Below are 19,933 nucleotides of genomic sequence, written 5' to 3'. Positions count from 1 at the left end.
TCTCTTACCCTCCCGATCAACTGGGGTCAATGAGGCTCCTTTGGGACGTCTAGCCTTTGCAGCCTTGGCAACGATGGTATTTGCCCTAGGGGGACGCATAACCCAATCGGCATTAGACAGGTCAATTTTGTAAATAGCATCAGTACGCTTAGGAATCACCGGGACTGATGAAGGAGAAACATCGTCAACTTTAGCCAACTTAAGCAAGTAAGGTAAGGAGGGAAGGGCCGAGGTTGAAGGGGCCTGCTGTTCATCTGAAGGAAACAGGATCCTCCACAGGATAATAATAGTTACTTCAAGGAAGACTTTACTTACTTACTTAGGTGATCCCTCGTTGGATGAGTAAGATCGTCTTCCTTGATGACTATTTTTGTGGGTTTGTAGGTGGCTGTGGAGCCCTATTCTTGACCCGCATCTTCTCCCACAGTGAAGGCATTGGTTTCCAGGTGGAAGGTGGTCCCAGTCGGGGTTGGCTTGACGCGCCTTCCTCATGGAAGAACTATTGGTGTAATTAGACCCTGGAGAACTGAGCTGTTTGTTTTGAAGGAACTGTTTAGTTTGGGTATCAGCCAGCACGTCAACGACTTAAATCAAGACATAGTTTTCTTAGATCTACAGAGACACTCGCTGGAACACCCCAGCAAGCGAGAGTCCAAAAGTGGCAGGCCCAAACCCAGCACCTCAATCCATGGGTGATACCAGGTGAGAGACTCCCCCCTGGGCACACAGAAGACTGGGCGACTTGGAAGGCGCTGAACAGACTGCGCTCTGGCACCACGAGATGCAGAGCCAATCTTAAGAAATGGGGCTACAGGGTGGAATCCTCGGCATGCGAGTGCGGAGAAGAACAAACCACAGACCACCTGCTGCAATGCAACCTGAGCCCTGCCACATGCACAATGGAGGACCTTCTTGCGGCAACACCAGAGGCACTCCAAGTGGCCAGATACTGGTCAAAGGACATTTAACCAACTACCAAGTTTGCAAAATCTCTGTGTGTGTTTTTTTTCTTTTTAATCTGTGAGTTTGTTTTGTTCTGTTAGAATTGTAACACAATGGTATGGTTGCTGATGACACGATAAATAAATAGTGGAATACTAAAAATTTCTCAGTTTGAAGGTTTTGACTGGAACCTGTAATTCAAGCACTGAACTACTTCTGAAACCATAATGCTTTGTACAAATATACTGCAACCATTAAGCTTCTGTGCCTGTTCTAAATCAATAAATAAACATCTTTCTTTGTTCATACCAAACAAAATCCTCTATGTGCCTCACCTAAAAGCTACACAGGTAGCCTGCTGAAGTGTTCTCTATTTGGTGGCAGTGTATATTAAACTTAAATATACAGGGATAAAGGGAACAGAATCCTCTACAGTTGAGGGACACATAGTGTGATATTCATAACATCTATTAGGGTAACCCTTTACACTTATATTGCGCAAATGCTTAGAAATCTTACTATGGCTTATTTTATGGCTGGGTCTAAAAAGGTATCTCTTGCTGGGACTAAAAGGCGGCTCCTCACTAGCTGCCTTGGTTACGCCCTGAAGGACGGCCAGGAGAGGCAAAAAAAGGCACCATTGAGCAAGGAGACTAGAGGGGCAAAAAAGGAGGCAAGGTGGCACTCCCAGGGAGCTTCCCTCCCACTGAGAGGGCAACTAAGACCCCGGCCATGGCCAGAGGAAGGCCGAGAGGCCAAAAGACAAAGGAGAGGGCAAAGGAGCAAGTAAAGGAAGAGGTAATTTAAAACTTAAATTATATTTACTTTTAATTTAAAAGAAGAAGAGCCCAAATGGAAAAGAAACCCTAGAGGCAAGGAGGTAATCAGGGTCCCCCAAAGGGAAAGGCTTGGGCCCCATCCCCTCACTCCAAACCCTTGCTCCACATGGCTTCTTGAAGGACAGCAACAAACACATCCTCTTCCTTGTACCAGTGCGGAGCGGTAAAGAAAACGGACAGCCCTTCTCATCAGCCCCATTTTAATAAAAAGAGGACATCCTCTGAAAATAAGCAGTGTTTCTTCTTGAGGAAAAATAAGTACAAGACAGTGTCATATTTTGGGGGAAACACGGTCAGTCACAAAAATAAATAAATAAATAAATATTGTCAAAGGCTTTCACTGACAGAATCATTGGGGTGTTGTGTGGTTTCAGCCTTGTATGCCTATGTTCTAGCAGCAATTCAGGGTTGTATGGTCATGTTCTAGCAGCAACGTTTTGCCTACAATCTGCGGTCAGGCATCTCCAGACTACCATCAGATCCTCTGAAGATTCCAGCCACAGATGCCGCTATAACACAGCCATACAGCCTGGAAACCACACAACATCCCAATAAAATATAGTATTCTGGGTTGGGGGATAATGGAATGGGGAATAACCACCCCAAAGGGGGAAAAAAAGTATCTAGAATTGAATGTAGATTTTGCCCCACATCTGGTTTACACCTATTCCGAAATATCTCCAATTTCCCATTCCGAGAAGAAAACTTGTACTATGTGAAGTTGTTATGGATATCAGATGAGAATCTGATATGTGAGAACAGAAAACTCCCCAGCATAAGAAGGCAAGTTTCCTCAATATAGTTTATTGGAAAACTGAGTTGATTTTGTGGAATCGTAAAAAAAGGCATAACACAATGATCTGGGGATTGAACAATGGCACAGCAAAGAAAGATAGCTATTTCTTTTAGTTTAGAAACAAATCTGAAGAAGGTAAAGCCTGATAAACTTGATAGAGGGCATGTCTACACTAACACAATAAACAAGATGACTTGAAACTGCAGTGGCTACAAAACACACACCGCCAATGTGTGCTGCAGCATAGATTTAAGGGTATTCAGCATATGAAAGAAAGTTGCAGAAAAGTACAAGTTAAGCCCTTTAATGCACTGCAGCAAATTCCATATGTATCCCAGATCCCAAAAATGGGCTCCACAGAATGCAGGGCCCATTGTAGACACCCATCATTGCTGGTGCTCTTTGTAAAATTTGGAACAAAAGGGTATGGCTGGTTAGCAGGGGGCTGATTGACTTCCTGTGAAGGGTAATTGATTACGTCCACTTCTCTCACTTTCCCCTTTTGTTTTCACTCCTGTGCATCTGGAGTGTTGGTGAGCATCTCTCCCAGAAGTGTGTGGGGGGGAGGGGGGCTGCAGAGCAATTCTCTGGCCTCAAACCAATTTTTGACCTGTCAATCTAATCACCTGGACAGGAAAGAGGTTCCTCCCAAATCGGGTCCAAACTGCATTACAGTGCCACTGTAGAGTGCCCGGAGAGATGTTATTCTTCCTCCCTCATTATACTAGAATCAGGGTCTCGGAAGATAATGAGAAGGAAATTCAAGACAAATTGAAGAAACACTTATTCCCAGCATGCATAATACGTCATATCTTTTAGCTGACAATCCATACAGGTTTTAAACCAGAGGATAAGTGGAGAAAAGGTTATTAAAATCTACTACTACTACTATTGCTACTACTATAACTACCACTAATACTATATTTATATTCTTTTTTTCTCTCTCTTCAAAGAGACTCAAATTGGCTTACAATATTAAAAACAATACAATGTACAAATTAAAATCTGAAACATATAAACACTAAAATTGAATTAAATATAGGACTATTAAAATACAGTTACATATTTTAAAAATCTATGAAAACCCACTAAATACATAAAACATTACACAGCACCTCCTGGCTAGATCTTAAAAACTTTCTTTTTTTTAAAAAAAAAAAAAACCTGCTTGAATAAAAAGTTGCCATTAGAAGGAGATAAGTAAGTGGATCATTCTGGCTTCCCCAGGCAGGGAGTTCCAGAGATGAGAAGGCCCTCTTTTGCATTTCCACCAACCGTACTTGATATGGTGGCTAGACTGAGAGAAAGGTCTTTTTTGGGAATCTCGGGGCCAAGGCAGGTTTATACTGGGAGATACAAGCTACCAAATAGCCTGAACCTGAGCCGTACAGGGATTTATAGGTCATTCTTATCTCCCCCCCCCCCCTTACAATGGAAACCAAAATGTCTTTAGATTTCTCTGGTCCTCTCTGACCCAAACTCCAGTGAATTCTATCTATATCTTGTATATTTATCTCATATTTATTTTGCTTAAGCCATGCTTGGAAAACATCTGCTAAGTTTTTGCCTGCTCCAAAGTTGTGATTGAAGCCTCGAATGCAAAGGTTCTTGCGTCTTTGTTGATCTTCCAAATAAGTAAGTCTATCGTTCTGCTTCCTCATGCTCTCATTCACCATTTTTATTTGGCTTTTCTGATTACATTGTTCTGCTTCTAATTTCTTCACCTGTCCGTTAAGCAACTCTGAAGTTGTTTTGATAATTTGTAACAATGTAACCACTTCAGAAATTTTTTCCTTCATATATATGAACATTCTATCCATTTTAACTTCTAGAGCTTCATTGGGAATCAGGTCACTGTTACTTCTTGTCTCCATATCTTTTCCCTTCCCTTCTTCTTTGTTTGTACTCACGTTATCTTGCAAATGGCAAACGGCCGATTCCAGCTAACTCCTCCACTTCTGACCACTTTTAAAAGTTTTTACCTTTTCAAATCCTTCTTATCTCTCCTTTCATGTGGTCAGTTTGCAAATTCTGGGATATGGAATTCCAGGGTATCTCAGTAATTATACTTTATGATGGGGAGCTCTCCTCCAGAGCGTCTAAACTCTCTGTCAATGCATGCGCAATCCTCGATGCATGCGCAATCCTTAAGATCAAGTCAAAAACTTACTCATGAAACCAGATAATTGCATTAAGAGACCTCTCATCTGAGACATTGAGATGAAGGGGAGAATTACAATCCATATACCAGAAGTTGATAATGAATAATCAGAGATTTACTTGGGCATTCTCAGCAACTATCCAGGTATTTTGAAGAAATATAGGGCACCAGGCATAAATGAATTCACAGCAGAATTCTATAAGATCTTTATGTATGAATTGGTACCATATATGACGGAAATGTTTAATGAGGTATAAGAGGTATTGTTCCACAAATATGGAAATGTTCTGAAATTATTACCATCTTGAAGTCAGATAGACAAACAGAATCATATCGTCCAATCAGTCTAGCAAACTAAGATTATGATATATTCATGAAAATCATAGGAAATAGAATGGAAGCTATTTTACCAAAGATAGTAGGAGAATCATAGAATCATAGAATCATAGAATCAAAGAGTTGGAAGAGACCTCATGGGCCATCCAGTCCAACCCCCTGCCAAGAAGCAGGAATATTGCATTCAAATCACCCCTGACAGATGGCCATCCAGCCTCTGTTTAAAAGCTTCCAAAGAAGGAGCCTCCACCACACTCCGGGGCAGAGAGTTCCACGGAGAAGATCAATATGGGTTTGTCAAAGGATGGAGAATTTGTGAGCCAATAAGAAATGTTATCAATGCAATCTGTCATGCAACTAAAACTAAAAGAAAGCTGGCAATTCTAAAACTAGATGTGTACAAAGCTTTTGATAAAGTAAACCACAAATATTTATATAGATTATGTAATGAACTAAATTTGGGGAATGATTTTTGTGAAATGATTAAAAATATATACAGGGGAAATCAGGCTTGCATTAGAGTAAATGGACAAAGAACAGAGAATATTGATATCGAAAATGGGGCTAAACAAGGGTGTCCATTATCCCCAATGTTATTTGCTTTGGTAATAGAATCCTTAGGATATAAAATAAGGATGGATAGAATGTGGGAAGGTTATCAGATTGGTAGACAGGAATTGAGGCAAAACTTATTTGCGGACAACACAATAATTTTAACACACAAAGCAAGGAAAATGATCAAGTAAATTAAAATAATCTTGAGGGTGTTTAAACAAGAATTGGGGTTATCAGTAAATATGGAAAAATCAGATATATTATTAATTAACACCCCCCCCCCCCCAACGATTGAACAATTAGAGATAAAGAAAGAATCGGGATTAAAACTGGGAATTTAAAAAAATTAAGTATTTGGTTATCTGGATATATAAAACACCAGAGAAAATAATAGATGGAAATTACAGGGAAGTATGGAAAAGAATGCTAAAACAATTGAATACTTGAAAAAATAAAAACCTGAGACAGATGTCTAGGATAAGAGCACTGAAAATGTTGATAATTCCAAAAATTATGTATCAATTCCAGGTACTTTCAGGAACTCCTCCCCTGGTTAAATTAAAGAATGGGATAGGAAACTTAATTATTGGATTGAAGGGGGGGAAAGACCAAGAGTAAGGAAAAAACTGTTAATTGCAAAAGAAATGAAAGGAGGATGGGGTTGTCCTAGTCTAGAGCTTTATAGCGATGCCTTCCAAATCAAAAGACTAATAAAATTACAAGTGACAAATAAAAAATGGGTGAGATTTGAGAAGGAAATTAATGGAGTTGATCATGAAGAAATAATATATAGAAAATGGGATAAAAGGCATATTGATAAACTAACAGGGCCAATGAAAGGAACAATGCAAGTGTGGAAGAAGTGGCAAGGAAGAAGAAGCAGTTTAAAATCTAAAATGTCAACATTATGGTCAATTAATAAAGAGAAAGAATCAAATGTGAATAGAAATATCCAGATATTGAAGGAAAAAGGAATAGACAGAATAGAACAATTGTACGATAGTGAGGGAAGGGTAAGGGAGAACAGAATTAAACAATGGCTTGGACAGAAAAATTGGCTACCGATAAGAGCAATTTGTACCTATCTAAATACTAAAGAAAATATTAATATGGTAAAAAGAGAAGATACCACCTTTGAAAAGATAATGAAAGAAAAGGTTCCAGACTAAGCACATGCTTTTCCACATGACAACTGCAGCAAGGATAGTGGTAGCCCAAAAGTGGAAGCACAAAGAAACCCCTACGATTGACGAATGGATACTTAAACTACTGGATATAATGAATATGGATTGCCTATCGGAACACTTGAAAAATAAGAAATCAAGGTCGAACAGCAAAGTAGACTGGTCTCCAGTCAGGAATTTCTTCAATATCAACTAACCACAACATAAAGAGGAAGCTTGCGAAGAACTCAAAGAATTCCAAACCCAAACCTAACAGGCGAACCGGGCTTTAATCATTAGATAATCTAACTAACTTCTCTTCTCCCCAACCCCCACCCTCTCCGTACACTATCCCTAAATCCCAAGCACATCCCCCCCTACCCCCTCCTCTCCCTCTCCCCCCACATCCCTGAACCTGACTCACTACCTTTCGACTAATTTTATCAATGATACGTCAATGATTGACACTCTCTTGATGTATTTCCCCCAAAAACACTCAATAAAAATTATTTTAAAAAAAAAAGATAATGAAAGAAAAGGAAACAACGCACAGGCAAGTAAAATATATACAATGTTAATAGAGGCCGACGGGTGTACAATACGGAACTTGAAAAGTATGTGGGAAATGGAGTTACAAATTACAGAACAAGACATGAGACAAGTGGTAGAGACAATAGGGACTACAAGGAATGCAAGAGTAAGAGAAATGAGGAGGAAAATATTACATAAGTGGTATCATACATCCTGTCAATTAGCATACTATTATAAAAAGGGGACCAGTCAGTACTGGCATGAATGCCAACAGAAAGGGCGGTTTATGCACCTTATGTGGGAATGTGAACAGGTACAATATTTTTGGCAGACAATACAAAATGTGTCAAACCAAATATTAGGGACTGATTGGGTTATAACAAAAGAAATGGCGGTCCTAGTACAAAGAGAGGGAATGGGAAATAACAGGGAAATAAAGGAAGCAATAACTGAGTGTACACAAGCAGTCATAGTATTTGGATGGAAAGACAAATAAAAGTGGACAGTAAATAAATGGTTTCAGTATATGGTGGACCAAATGGAATTTGAAATTATGGATGTAAAATTAAATGACTCAAAATGTAATGAAAATAGAATGCAAGAAGTTGAAGAAAGATGGAACCAGGTAAAGAATTACACTATGAACAAGTCTAGAGATCAGGCCATAAGAAATAGAATACAAATGTTATACAGTATGTAAATCTAGAAGACTTGTCTCCAAAAGGATTAATGTGTGAAAGAAAATAATCCTCGTGGTGGTGGTGGGTGTAAAGAAGTTGATTATAAATTATATGATTTTAACTGTATTGGTGTTTAGATTGGCTGCACTAATGCTGGAGCGGCCTAGCTGAGAGGAGTGCGTTACCATGGAGACGATGCTGTAGAGAAGTGGGAGGAGCTTAGAGGGGAGAGTTTGAAAAACGACAGTTTAAGTTCAGTCAGAGTTAGGGTTTAGGTTCAGAGGAGTGAACAGTCATGAGTTAGGTTTTAGGTTCCGAGGAGTGAGGAGTTAGGGTTTTGGAGTCGGAGTTAGCAGTTGAGAGAGAGAGAGTGGGAAGTAGAGAAGCAGTGTTTGTGAATAGTCAGAGGTTTCTTCAGTTTAGGAAGGCTGAAGGGGAAACCTAATTAGTTTCATTAGTTAGAGAGGACTAATAGAAGCTTGTTTAGATCACTAGTTAGAAATGAACTAGAGATCTGGGGTTTGATCACAGAAGGATCAGACAGGAAGGCTATTCACCTCAGGAAACATTGTTTAAGAAAGTGCTTCACCACAGTAAAAGTCAATTACAAGTTGTAACATCCAGAAGTGTGAACTGTATTGCAACCAAGTTACATGTAAAGTTCTCAAAGTATTTCCAAGTTTATCAACAGCCTGCAACCATACGCTTTGTTCAAAATAAACTTGTTCTCTTTTGTTTGAAGACTGCCTCATCTCCATTAGTTCTGCGTCCAGTGTGCCATATCTCCCAATAATACCTCACATCACACATTGGTGGCACCATTAAGAGTAATAAATAATAAATCGTCCCTCCTCTCTCCTAAGACGTTACAGTGGGAATTGTAACTGTTGTGTTTGTGTATGTGTATGTCCTAAAATAAATATATATTTAAAGGGGGGGGGGGGTTATAAGTCATAACCAGCACTTTGAATTGTGCCCAGAAACAAACTGGCAGCCAGAGAATCTGTTGCAACAGGGGGGTTGTGTGCTCCTTCGACTAGTCATGAGAAGTAAAGCCTTTCAATAATGCCTCCCAGTTGCTCAGTTACTGGAGAAAGAAATTTTATTTAAAACATTTATTCCCCATCCTTCTCGACCTTTCTGGAGGCACTCAGAACGGCTTCCAAACAGGCAACAATTCGATGACAAACATAATATAAAATACATCATAAATACATCCATAAAATTAAAATAATTCTAAATATACATTAAGAACTCACTCGCCACCACAAATTGGGTGAGCGGCTGCTACTGAAGTATTTGGGGATAATAAGTAAAGCAGGAAAGCTCTGTTGCAGCCATAATTCATTTCTAGTCTTCTGCTAGACATCAACTTGACTCTCTAGGAATAGAGACCATGCAATCAAATCACCATCAGTAGGGATAGCAAAATAAATATAAATATTACAATTGATGCTATGCGCTTGTTAAATTTGAGTAGTTTCTGTGTTAGGATATATGTTCCTGTCTAATTATGTTTTATTAGAGTAAGTATGTTTTAAGTATTTGTATTTCTTATTATGTTTAATTTTAATTCTTTTTGATAATAAGTTTTCAAATGTTCATTTTGTATTTTTGATTGTTGTGTGTTTTAAGCATGGCATTGAATGTTTTGCCTGTTCTGTATGCATGTAAACCTCCCTGAGTCCCTATGGGGAGAGAGGGTGTAATGAATTATTATTTTAAATTCAATTAATTCTTTGGAGGCTGCAGAGAATCTACCACCAATACACTGTATTCTGTGGTATCTTTATTACGGAAACTGGCTACCACCCAATTTAAAATGAGTTTGCAGTTGTTGTTTGACCAGAGTTTTTTAAGTAAGCCGGAATGTGCTGAATTCGCTCAGGGCTCAGAACACTGAGGTGAATAACATGGAGATTCTTCTAAATTGTCGCTGCCACCATTCTGGAACCTCTGTTTCCCTAACTTGCTTTAGAACTTCTTTACACAGAGACACTCTGAGACAGTTGTTGATTAACAAAGAACAAAGTTGTTTATTTGTGTTGTTTTCACAAACATAAGCACTTAAGCATAACGGTTGCAAGAATGAGATGAAGCTTATGGTTACTTAAAACAGTTCAGTACTTGATTTCCAATACACCTCTTCACTCCCTCAGGAAACTAGCAGACTTCCTTCTGACTAGAATTCCTAGTACTTCAAACAGTCCTTTTCCTTTGGATCTGTTTATATCTCTATACCAGCTATTCTTCTCTAATAGCTATCTATATTCTCTAACTAACCACTTTGGCTTACTAACTTCTCCTCTCCTAACTCTCTTCTCAAGCCTAACTCTCTTCTTCAACACTCAGACCCTGACTAAACTGTCAGATTTTAAAACGCACTCCTAAAGGATTTTTTTTCTGCACTTCAACTAAGCTCCACCCACTTTCTCCCAGCCAATCACAAAGGTTCTCCACATTTCCCTCCAGTTTGCTTCTAAGCTCCGCCTCCTCTAGGAAATGACTAACCTAAGATGGATGCCTCCATGCACCATCCCACAAAATGGCTGCCAAAAATACTTGGGCCTACTTCCTGAGCTTTTTCCTGGCCTACAGGTAGGCAATTCATCACAGAGGGTAATCTAGAAATAAAGCATTATTATACTATTATTTTATTATTTGTTCCCATACCTCCCCATTTGTTTACAGACTTTGTTACACTGCTTGAACATAAAAAATGGGTTGTATAAAGAAAAATTCAGTTCCCTATTCAGTTATGATGTGGGATATTTTAATGCATAGTCTAATTTCACAAAAAGTTCATATCTCCTCCATGATCAGAAAGAAGACCATCCAAACAGACTGGCCGCTGGAAAATCACCAAGGTACGTACTACTGGCTGAGCTTTACACTACACCACTGTTGAAAAGGCCAATGTCTCTTAATATAGAAGAGGAGAATGCTCACAAATATCCAAAAATGTGAGAATAAAATGGCATCTTCTAGCTTGGTTCTTTAGAATGCCTGACTCTTCTTGAATTGAATCCTGAGGTAGAAGTTAGAAGGTGAGTCTTGGGCTGGATCTACACTTCTATATAATCCAGTACAAAGTAGATAATTTGGATTCCGAAACTGGATTATATTGGCAGTGTAGATGGGGCCTGAAATTGCCTTGCTAAATAAATATGAGTCAGAGCAAATCCTAGATGTAGGGAAGAGATTAAATAATTGAATAAATACACAGATCATGATAAACAGACAGTTTCTTCTACCTCACCACCCAGATTGCCATTGCCGAAATCATGTTTCTTATGTAGAACAGCTCATTAATTTTCTTCATAAACTGTTTATATGTGCAGTTCCAAACAAATATTCAACAAAAATAACAGTATATGACATAAAACAATACATAAGTTCACCATAAACATTTACCTTTTTGATAAAATAGGCAGTAATAAGACTGAGTTACATCAGAAGGAATTGCTTGTCTCCAACATGAACATAAAAATTTCATGGAATACCAGATATTTGAACATATCTGGTATTACATGAAATGCTCTGCTTTACACAATAGTGTGGCAGCTACAACAAATGTACTGTGCTACCAGAAGAGCCGGATCTCAAGGAGAAAATGGTTGTTTCTATATCCCTACTGGATTGACATCTATTTTACTTTCTGAAATGAAAACATTGTTCCTACGGTGTCTTGGCATTGACCTGAGTTTTTAAAAAATGTACTTTAAAAACAAACAAAATGTACTTTAAAAACAAAAGGGGGGGGAGTGTACCAAAGTGTGGTACAAATGTGTTGGTCTTCTATCAACATGACCATTCAGTCTGAGAATGAAGTAGACTGCAACAATGTACTATAATACATATAGGGAGGATCTCAGCTACAGAAGAATACTGTATGATTAAGATTTAAATCCTTTCTATTGATGCAATTCAGAAAAAGGCAGGGAAATCCAAATGACTTTTATTATTTCTCACTCATAGGAAAAGTTAAAGGTTTCCCCTGACATTAAATCTAGCTGTGTCCGACTCTGGGGGTTGGTGCTCATCTCCATTTCTAAGCTGAAGAGCCAGCGTTGTCCGTAGACACCTCCAAGATCATGTGGCCACATGACTGCATGGAGCATCGTTACTTTCCCGCAGAAGCGGTACCTATTGATCTATTCACACTTGCATGTTTTCGAACTGCTAGGTTGGCAGATGCTGGGGCTAACAGCAGGAGTTCACCCTGCTCCCTGGATTCAAACCGCCAACCTTTCGGTCAGCAAGCACAGCAGCCCCTCCGTGCCACTAGTGGGCCCTTTCTCACTCATACTGCTGATTAAAGATTAACAGGCATCAGGCTCAAGCCTTAAGAATTTCCACTCTAGTCAGTATAACTGATGGAAGCAAATATTAATTTTTTTCTTTTATTGAGAGTTTTAGAACAACCCATCTTTCATATCTCTGTTTTTTAATGTGAAGCACTACAGTTGATCATTCCAGGCATTATACTTCTTAGCCTCTAATTACACAAAAGTTATCAACAATTAACAAAGGCAGAAAGCAAGTGGCAACGTATACTGTGTCCGAGTAAAAGGCTATTTTTATCCCATGAATCAGTCAGCTGCATTCTTACAATGGCTGGGATTAGAGCTAGAAAGCTGTCACATCACTGAATGTAAGCTAATGCAACAGCATGTTTTAACATGTTCATCAAATGCAATTCTGAAATTTGCATTGAAAGAAAATTAAAAAGGTTGTATATTTCAATAGGAAAAACAGTCGTACATTACAAATATTCTGTTACAACGTTGCTTTTTCCTTTAAATGCAGATTCATTGTTTAATCTAAATTATCAGAATCTGCTAAAACCAGGCTAGGCAAAATTCTGCTGCCTAAACAGTGCCAACCCCTGAGCCATTGGCTGTTGTTTCCCAACTAGTTTCCAAGTAAAAAATAAACAACTGTACCCCAAGGGCACAAACATGGTTATGGCCCAAGACAAACTGGAACAAAAAATACCAGTCTCGCATATCAGATACCACATGCATACATGCCCAGAGGTTATTTGCATTCAACCAAAAATGCCTTAAACTTATATTTCTTAAATTTATGACATTTTTTTGAAATGAAGGAAACATTTACCTATGGTAACTGAAACTGATGATTTAAAGGGGATAAATCAAGCATTGTACAATCATTTTTCAAGCAGCTTTTTTGAAAACTGGCATTTTTATGTGCATGTTATACTACTCTCACCAGGGGATAATGCTGTAACTATTATGTCAATACAAATCACACAGAAATTTGTTCAAGATCTAAATTAGACACATATATATCTGACTTGAAAACATTTTGTAGGGATGATGAGCACAAGGATAACCTTACCTCCCCAGTCTCCTATTTTTATTCAGTCTCATATAAAAATATGAGTGATATATGAGCAATGAAGTAGCAAGATACATGGTAGAGATTCCATTTCTACCATGTATCTTGCTAATGACTAGTATAAACTCGATACATTTTTGAAGAATTGTCTAGCCTCTTTCCTCACATAATATATATTTTGATTTCTATATTTTAATAATTGGTGCATTTTAAATCAAGATTTTTCACCTGATGCAAGTTTTCTTCAGTGTGTAAGTATAAAAGATAAGCTATTGAAGAAACAAAGATCAAAATAATTTGTTACACAAGCAAACAATCTCTGTGGTCAACCGACAGACAGAAAAAATTAAATCCAGCAATCAACCTGGAAATTATTAATTGTGCAGTTGAGATTTGTTAGTAGTATTTCTTGCTAATACTATTACTGTAATACATTATTAGCATTAATTTGCTTATACAAGAAATTATGAATAGTAGTAGTTGGGTGCTAGGGCCAAACTTCTGATTTGGGAGCAGCAACGACATGGATTTAAACCATACATAGAAAATGGACTTACATACCCATCTGTATACTTCTTTTGTTACTCTTCCACTGATGTTCTATCAAATTTTCATGCAGTCAGAAGGGGAAGGAAAAAATCCTAATTGCTTGGATAAATTAGTGCATGTTTGCATAATTATGTACTATTCGAATGTCATGGTTTTAATTTTTTTAATTCTGTTATTAGGAATTTTAATTATTTTTGTGAGTCACCTTGAATTCCACTCCAGAAAAAATATGGCATAAATAAACCAACAAACAAATGACAGTGGGCTGAAGACATTTTGTTAAAACTTGATGAGTGCTGGAACTTGAACTTACACAAATTAGAAACATAAGCCATTCTGATCCTGATAAAAAACTTGCAAGACTATAATTGAAGTGACAGAGGTATGTCTCAGAGTTTCCATTAATTTGAATTATCAAGTAACAGTGTTCAATACAGCAAGTGATGACAACAAGCTGGCCCGAGGGATTGGGAAGTATTACCATTCAGCCATGTATGCCTGGAAAGCCATGTACAAGTGCAAATACAAAGCTCCGGAAACAAAGATCGAGAAGAAGAAGAAGAGAGAGAAGGAACCAACCACAATCACAAAGCCTGTTGTAGACTATAAGAATGGAGGCAACTCCTGAGTCACGGCAAGAAGAATTTTACCCTCCACAAGAGAAAGCTGTGAGTTTCCATTACCCCCTGGGGACTGTGGTGATCCTGCTCACCTGGCACCACTAAGGCAAGCATGTCATCTTCCTGAAGCAGCTTGGAACTGAACCGTTGCTCATAACAGGGCTCTAAAATCATAGAATCATAGAGTTGGAAGAAACTTCATGGGCCATCCAGTCCAACCCCCTGCCAAGAAGCAGGAATATTGCATTCAATAGATGGCCATCCAGCCTCTGTTCAAAAGCTTCCAAAGAAGGAGCCTCCACCACACTCCAGGATAGAGAGTTCCACTGCTGAATGCCTTTCACAGTCAGGAAATTCTTCCTCATGTTCAGATGGAATCTCCTTTCTTGTAGTTTGAAGCCATTGTTCCGTATCCTAGTCCCCAGGGAAGCAGAAAACAAGCTTGCTCCGTCCTCCCTGTGACTTCCTCTCACATATTTTTACATGGCTATCATCTCCTCTCAGCCTTCTCTTCTGCAGGCTAAACATGCCCAGCTCTTTGAGCTTGTTCTCCAGACCCTTGATCATTTTAGTCACCCTCCTCTGGACACATTCCAGCTTGTCAATATCTCCAATTGTGGGGCCAAGAATTGGACACTATTCCGCCTTGGTTAGACCAGGTGTGGTCTAACCAAGGTGGAATAGAAGGGTAGCATGACTTCCCTAGATCTAGACACTATGCTCCTATTGATGCAGGCCAAAAACCCATTGGCTTTTTTTGCCACCACATCACATTGTTGGCTCATGTTTAACTAGTCCACGAGAACTCTTTTTCCACATGTACTGCTCTCGAGCCAGGCATCCCCCATTCTGTATCTTTGCATTTCGTTTTTCTCTGTCTAAGTGGAGGATCTTGCATTTGTCCCTGTTGAACTTTATTTTGTTAGTTTTGACCCATCTCTCTAATCTGTCAAGATCGTTTTGAATTCTGCTCCTGTCTACAGGAGTATTGGCTATCTCTCCCAATTTGGTGTTGTCTGCAAACTTTACGATCATGCTTGAAAGCATCTGGATAAGAATCAAGGGAAGTGGGACTCAAAAAGATCTCGTTGTAGGCATCTACTACAGACCTCCAAGCCAGGAGGAAGAACTTCCAAATGTATGATTCTATGATGAAGTCTTCTGCCAACATTTGACCAAACAGGCACAGAGAAGAGATGTACTAGTCATGGGAGATTTCAACTATCCCGATATTTGCTGGAAAACAAAATCGGCCAAGAGTACAAAGTCCAACAAATTCCTCACTTGCCTTGCAGACAATTCCATGGTCCAGAAGGTAGAAGAGGCAACAAGGGGGTTGGCTACTCTTGATCTCATCCTAACAAATGTGGAGGACCTGAACGATGCGGTTGAAGTGGTCAGATCCTTAGGGGCAAGTGACCATGTGCTCCTGCAATCTGAGGTAGAGAGGAAGGCCGAAACTAAGACAAGTCAAACCCGCATTTTGGACTTAAGGAGAGCTGATTTCCGACAAATGAAGGAAACACTGGGCAGCATTCCATGGACACAGATACTAAAAAACAAGGGAGTTACGGATGGATGGGAATTTCTCAAGAGTGAAATATTCAAGGCGCAATTGCAAACCGTGCTAACAAAGAGAAAAAATAGGACAAGTACAAAGAAGCCAGAAAGGATGTCTAAAAAACTTCTAACTGTGCTAAGACACAAAAGAGACATGCACAAGAAGTGGAAAAAGGGAGAAATCACCAAAGAAGAATTCAAACAAATAGCTAACACCTGTAGGGAAAATGTCCGCAAGACTAAAGCACAAAACGAGCTCAGGCTTGCCAGGGACATTAAAAACAATAAAAAGGGATTCTTTTCTTATGTCAGTAGAAAAAAGGAAAAACAAGGAGGCAATAGGGCCTCTTCGAGGAGAAGATGGGGCATTGCTGACAGGGGATAGGGAAAAGGCAGAACTACTTAATACCTTCTTTGCCTCGGTCTTCTCACAAAAAGAAAGTCACCTTCAACCTCAGCAAGACAGAGTGGATGAGGGATTTGAGGACATCCAACCCCAAATAGGGAAACAAGGAATACCTGGCCACTCTAAATGAGTTCAAGTCCCCAGGGCCAGATCAACTACACCCAAGAGTATTGAAGGAACTAGCTGAAGTCATTTTGGAACCATCTTTGAGAGTTCTTGGAGAACGGGAGAAGTTCCAGCAGATTGGAGGAGAGCCAATGTGGTCCCAATCTTCAAGAAGGGAAAAAAGGATGACCCAAACAACTACCGTCCGGTCAGCCTCACGTCGATACCAGGCAAAATTCCGGAAAAGATTGTTAAGGAAGTGGTCTGCAAACACTTAGAAACAAATGTGGTCATCGCTAAGTTAACATGGATTTATCAAAAACAAGTTATGCCAGACTAATCTGATCTCTTTTTTCAATAGAGTTACAAGCTGGGTAGATGCGGGGAATGCTGTGGATGTAGCGTACCTGGATTTCAGTAAGGCCTTCGACAAGGTCCCCCATGACCTTCTGGCAAGGAAACTAGTCCAATGTGGGCTAGGCAAAACTACGGTGAGGTGGATCTGTAATTGGTTAAATTGACGAACCCAGAGGGTGCTCACCAATGCTTCCTCTTCATCCTGGAAAGAAGTGACAAGCAGAGAGCCGCAGGGTTCCGTCCTGGGCCTGGTCCTGTTCAACATCTTTATTAATGACTTAGATGAAGGGTTAGAAGGCAGGATCATCAAATTTGCAGACGGCACCAAATTGGGAGGGATAGCCAATACTCCAGAGGACAGGAGCAGGATTCAAAACGATCTTGACAGGTTAGAGAGATGGGCCAAAACTAACAAAATGAAGTTCAACAGTGACAAATGCAAGATACTCCACTTTGGCAGGAAAAACGAAATGCAAGATACAGAATGGGTGACGCCTGGCTTGAGAGCAGTACGTGTGAGAAAGATCTTGGAGTCCTCATGGACAACAAGTTAAACATGAGCCAACAATGTGATGTTGTGGCAAAAAAAGCCAATGGGATTTTGGCCTGCATCAATAGGAGCATAGTGTCTAGATCTAGGGAAGTCATGCTACCCCTCTTTGGTTAGACCACACCTGGAATATTGTGTCCAATTCTGGGCACCACAATTCAAGAGAGATATTGACAAACTGGAATGTGTCCAGAGGAGGGCGACTAAAATGATCAAGGGTCTGGAGAACAAGCCCTATGAGGAGCGGCTTAAGGAGCTGGGCATGTTTAGCCTGAAGAAGAGAAGGCTGAGAGGAGATATAATAGCCATGTATAAATATGTGAGAGGAAGCCACAGGGAGGAGGGAGCAAGCTTGTTTTCTGATTCCCTGGAGACTAGGACGCGGAACATTGGCTTCAAACTACAAGAAAGGAGATTCCATATGAACATGAGGAAAAACTTCCTGACTGTGACAGCCGTTCAGCAGTGGAACTCTCTGCCCTGGAGTGTGGTGGAGGCTCCTTCTTTGGAAGCTTTTAAACAGAGGCTGGATGGCCATCTGTCAGGGGTGATTTGAATGCAATATTCCTGCTTCTTGGCAGGGGGTTGGACTGGATGGCCCATGAGGCCTTTCCAACTCTTTGATTCTATGATTCTATGCCTTCTAACCCTTCATCCAAGTCATTAATAAAGATGTTGAACAGGATCAGGCCCAGGACGGAACCCTGCGGCACTTCGCTTGTAACTTCTTTCCAAGATGAAGAGGAAGCATTGGTGAGCACCCTCTGGGTTCGTCCATTTAACCAATTACAGATCCACCTAATTGTAGTTTTGCCTAGCCCAAGTTGGACTAGATTATTTGCCAGAAGGTCATGGGGGACCTTGTCGAAGGCCTTACTGAAATCCAGGTACGCTACATCCACAGCATTCCCTGCATCTACCCAGCATCTACTCATCTGGCCATCATTGTGTCCCTCTGCGAAGGGTTCACCAGAACTTTGTCATTACCATGTCCACCAAGGTCAACATTTCCAGCGTGAAGCTCCCCAAGCACTTCAACATCATCTACTTCAAGAAGAAGCTGTGCAAATCCAAGCACCAGGAGGGAAAATCTTTGACACTGAGAAAGAGAAATACGAGATGACAGAGCAGCACAAGGAAGACCAGAAGGTCATGGACTCGCAGCTCCTGCCCATCATCAAGAAGATAAGGACACCATTCACAGCTCATGGTGGGGAGCATACCCCCATGAATTAAAATTTAATAATGTCTTGATGTACTGTCATTGTTGTTATTTTGCTTATTGTTTGATTTGCTTAGTATTGCGGTGTTATGTTATTTTGCTTATTGTTTGATTTGCTTTGTTGTTGTGATGTTATATTCTCTATTGTATTGTGTTTTGAGGCTTCGGCCTGTGTAAGCCGCATCGAGTCCTCCGGGAGATGCTAGCGGGGTACAAATAAAGTTAATAATAATAATAATAATAATAATAATAAAACTGTGTCAAACTTCTGACTATTGTTTATTACGCATGTTCCCCCTTTGTTTCAGGTTTGAAAAAGACCTTATGGACATCTCAAGGACAATATTTTAATGTTTGCTTTCAGTGAACTCTGAAGATTTCAGGCGGAGAGTGATACTGTTTGCTTTGTAGTTTGGCCCTCTTGGCTTCCTCAACCTCTAGATGTGATGTCATAGCTCCCCCCCCCCCCCCCCCCGGCCTCAGCGCTATACTTGTTGTTCTGAAGAAAACATGACTGCTCGGGGTCCTGTGAATTTATCATGTTTCACCTACTGTTGTAAGATGTTTTACAAGGTTTACCTGCATTAAAGCATCTGGAATCTTATTTACGTCTCTTCAGTTGAGTTGAACACTGTCTGACAACATATATCTGGTGTAAGTACTGGTTAAATAGAGAGCTACAGGACACTCCCACAACCTCACACTTGCCTTACAAATTACTAGTACAATTATACTAAGTTACTTTGTCCAGTAGGCATTTGCAATCCATTAAAAAAAACAGTTCAAAAGTACTTACAAAACTAGGGGGCGCTGGTGCTTCATTTCTAAAGTGTTTTATATGTTTCGGAGGTGAAAATTCCAGAACTCTAACAAGACTAACAAAATTTCGTAATTACATTGTTAATGGCGGTCATGCATGTGCATTAAGGGAAACTTTTGTGTCAGTGGGGAAACTTCAGGAGCTCCCATCTCCCCCATTTTTAAGGCTATTGAGATGAAACTTGCTACAATGGTAGAACACATTTACCACTGTTAGTATGGCATAAGCAAACAAACATTTTGTTAAACTTGATGAGTGCTGGAACTTGAACTTACACAATTAGAAACATAAGCCATTCTGATCCTGATTTTTTAAAACTTGCAGGACTATAATTGAAGTGACAGAGGTATGTCTCAGTGTTTCCATTCATTTGAATT

General features: G+C 39.7%; 1 protein-coding gene and 1 pseudogene across 10 annotated transcripts in view; one reads left to right on the top strand and one right to left on the bottom strand.

Annotated features, from left to right (window-relative positions):
• FHOD3 (formin homology 2 domain containing 3) overlaps positions 1-19,933 on the bottom strand; it is a 496,353-nt gene that overhangs the window by 461,127 nt on the left and 15,293 nt on the right. The window lies entirely within an intron of this gene.
• On the top strand, positions 14,392-18,750 carry LOC132779136 (large ribosomal subunit protein eL6-like; annotated as a pseudogene).

This window comes from Anolis sagrei, chromosome 6, assembly GCF_037176765.1.
Source record: "Anolis sagrei isolate rAnoSag1 chromosome 6, rAnoSag1.mat, whole genome shotgun sequence".
Lineage (NCBI taxonomy): Eukaryota > Metazoa > Chordata > Lepidosauria > Squamata > Dactyloidae > Anolis > Anolis sagrei.
The sequence above is the reverse complement of the archived record's forward strand: the minus strand, read 5'-3'. Positions and strand labels throughout refer to the sequence as shown.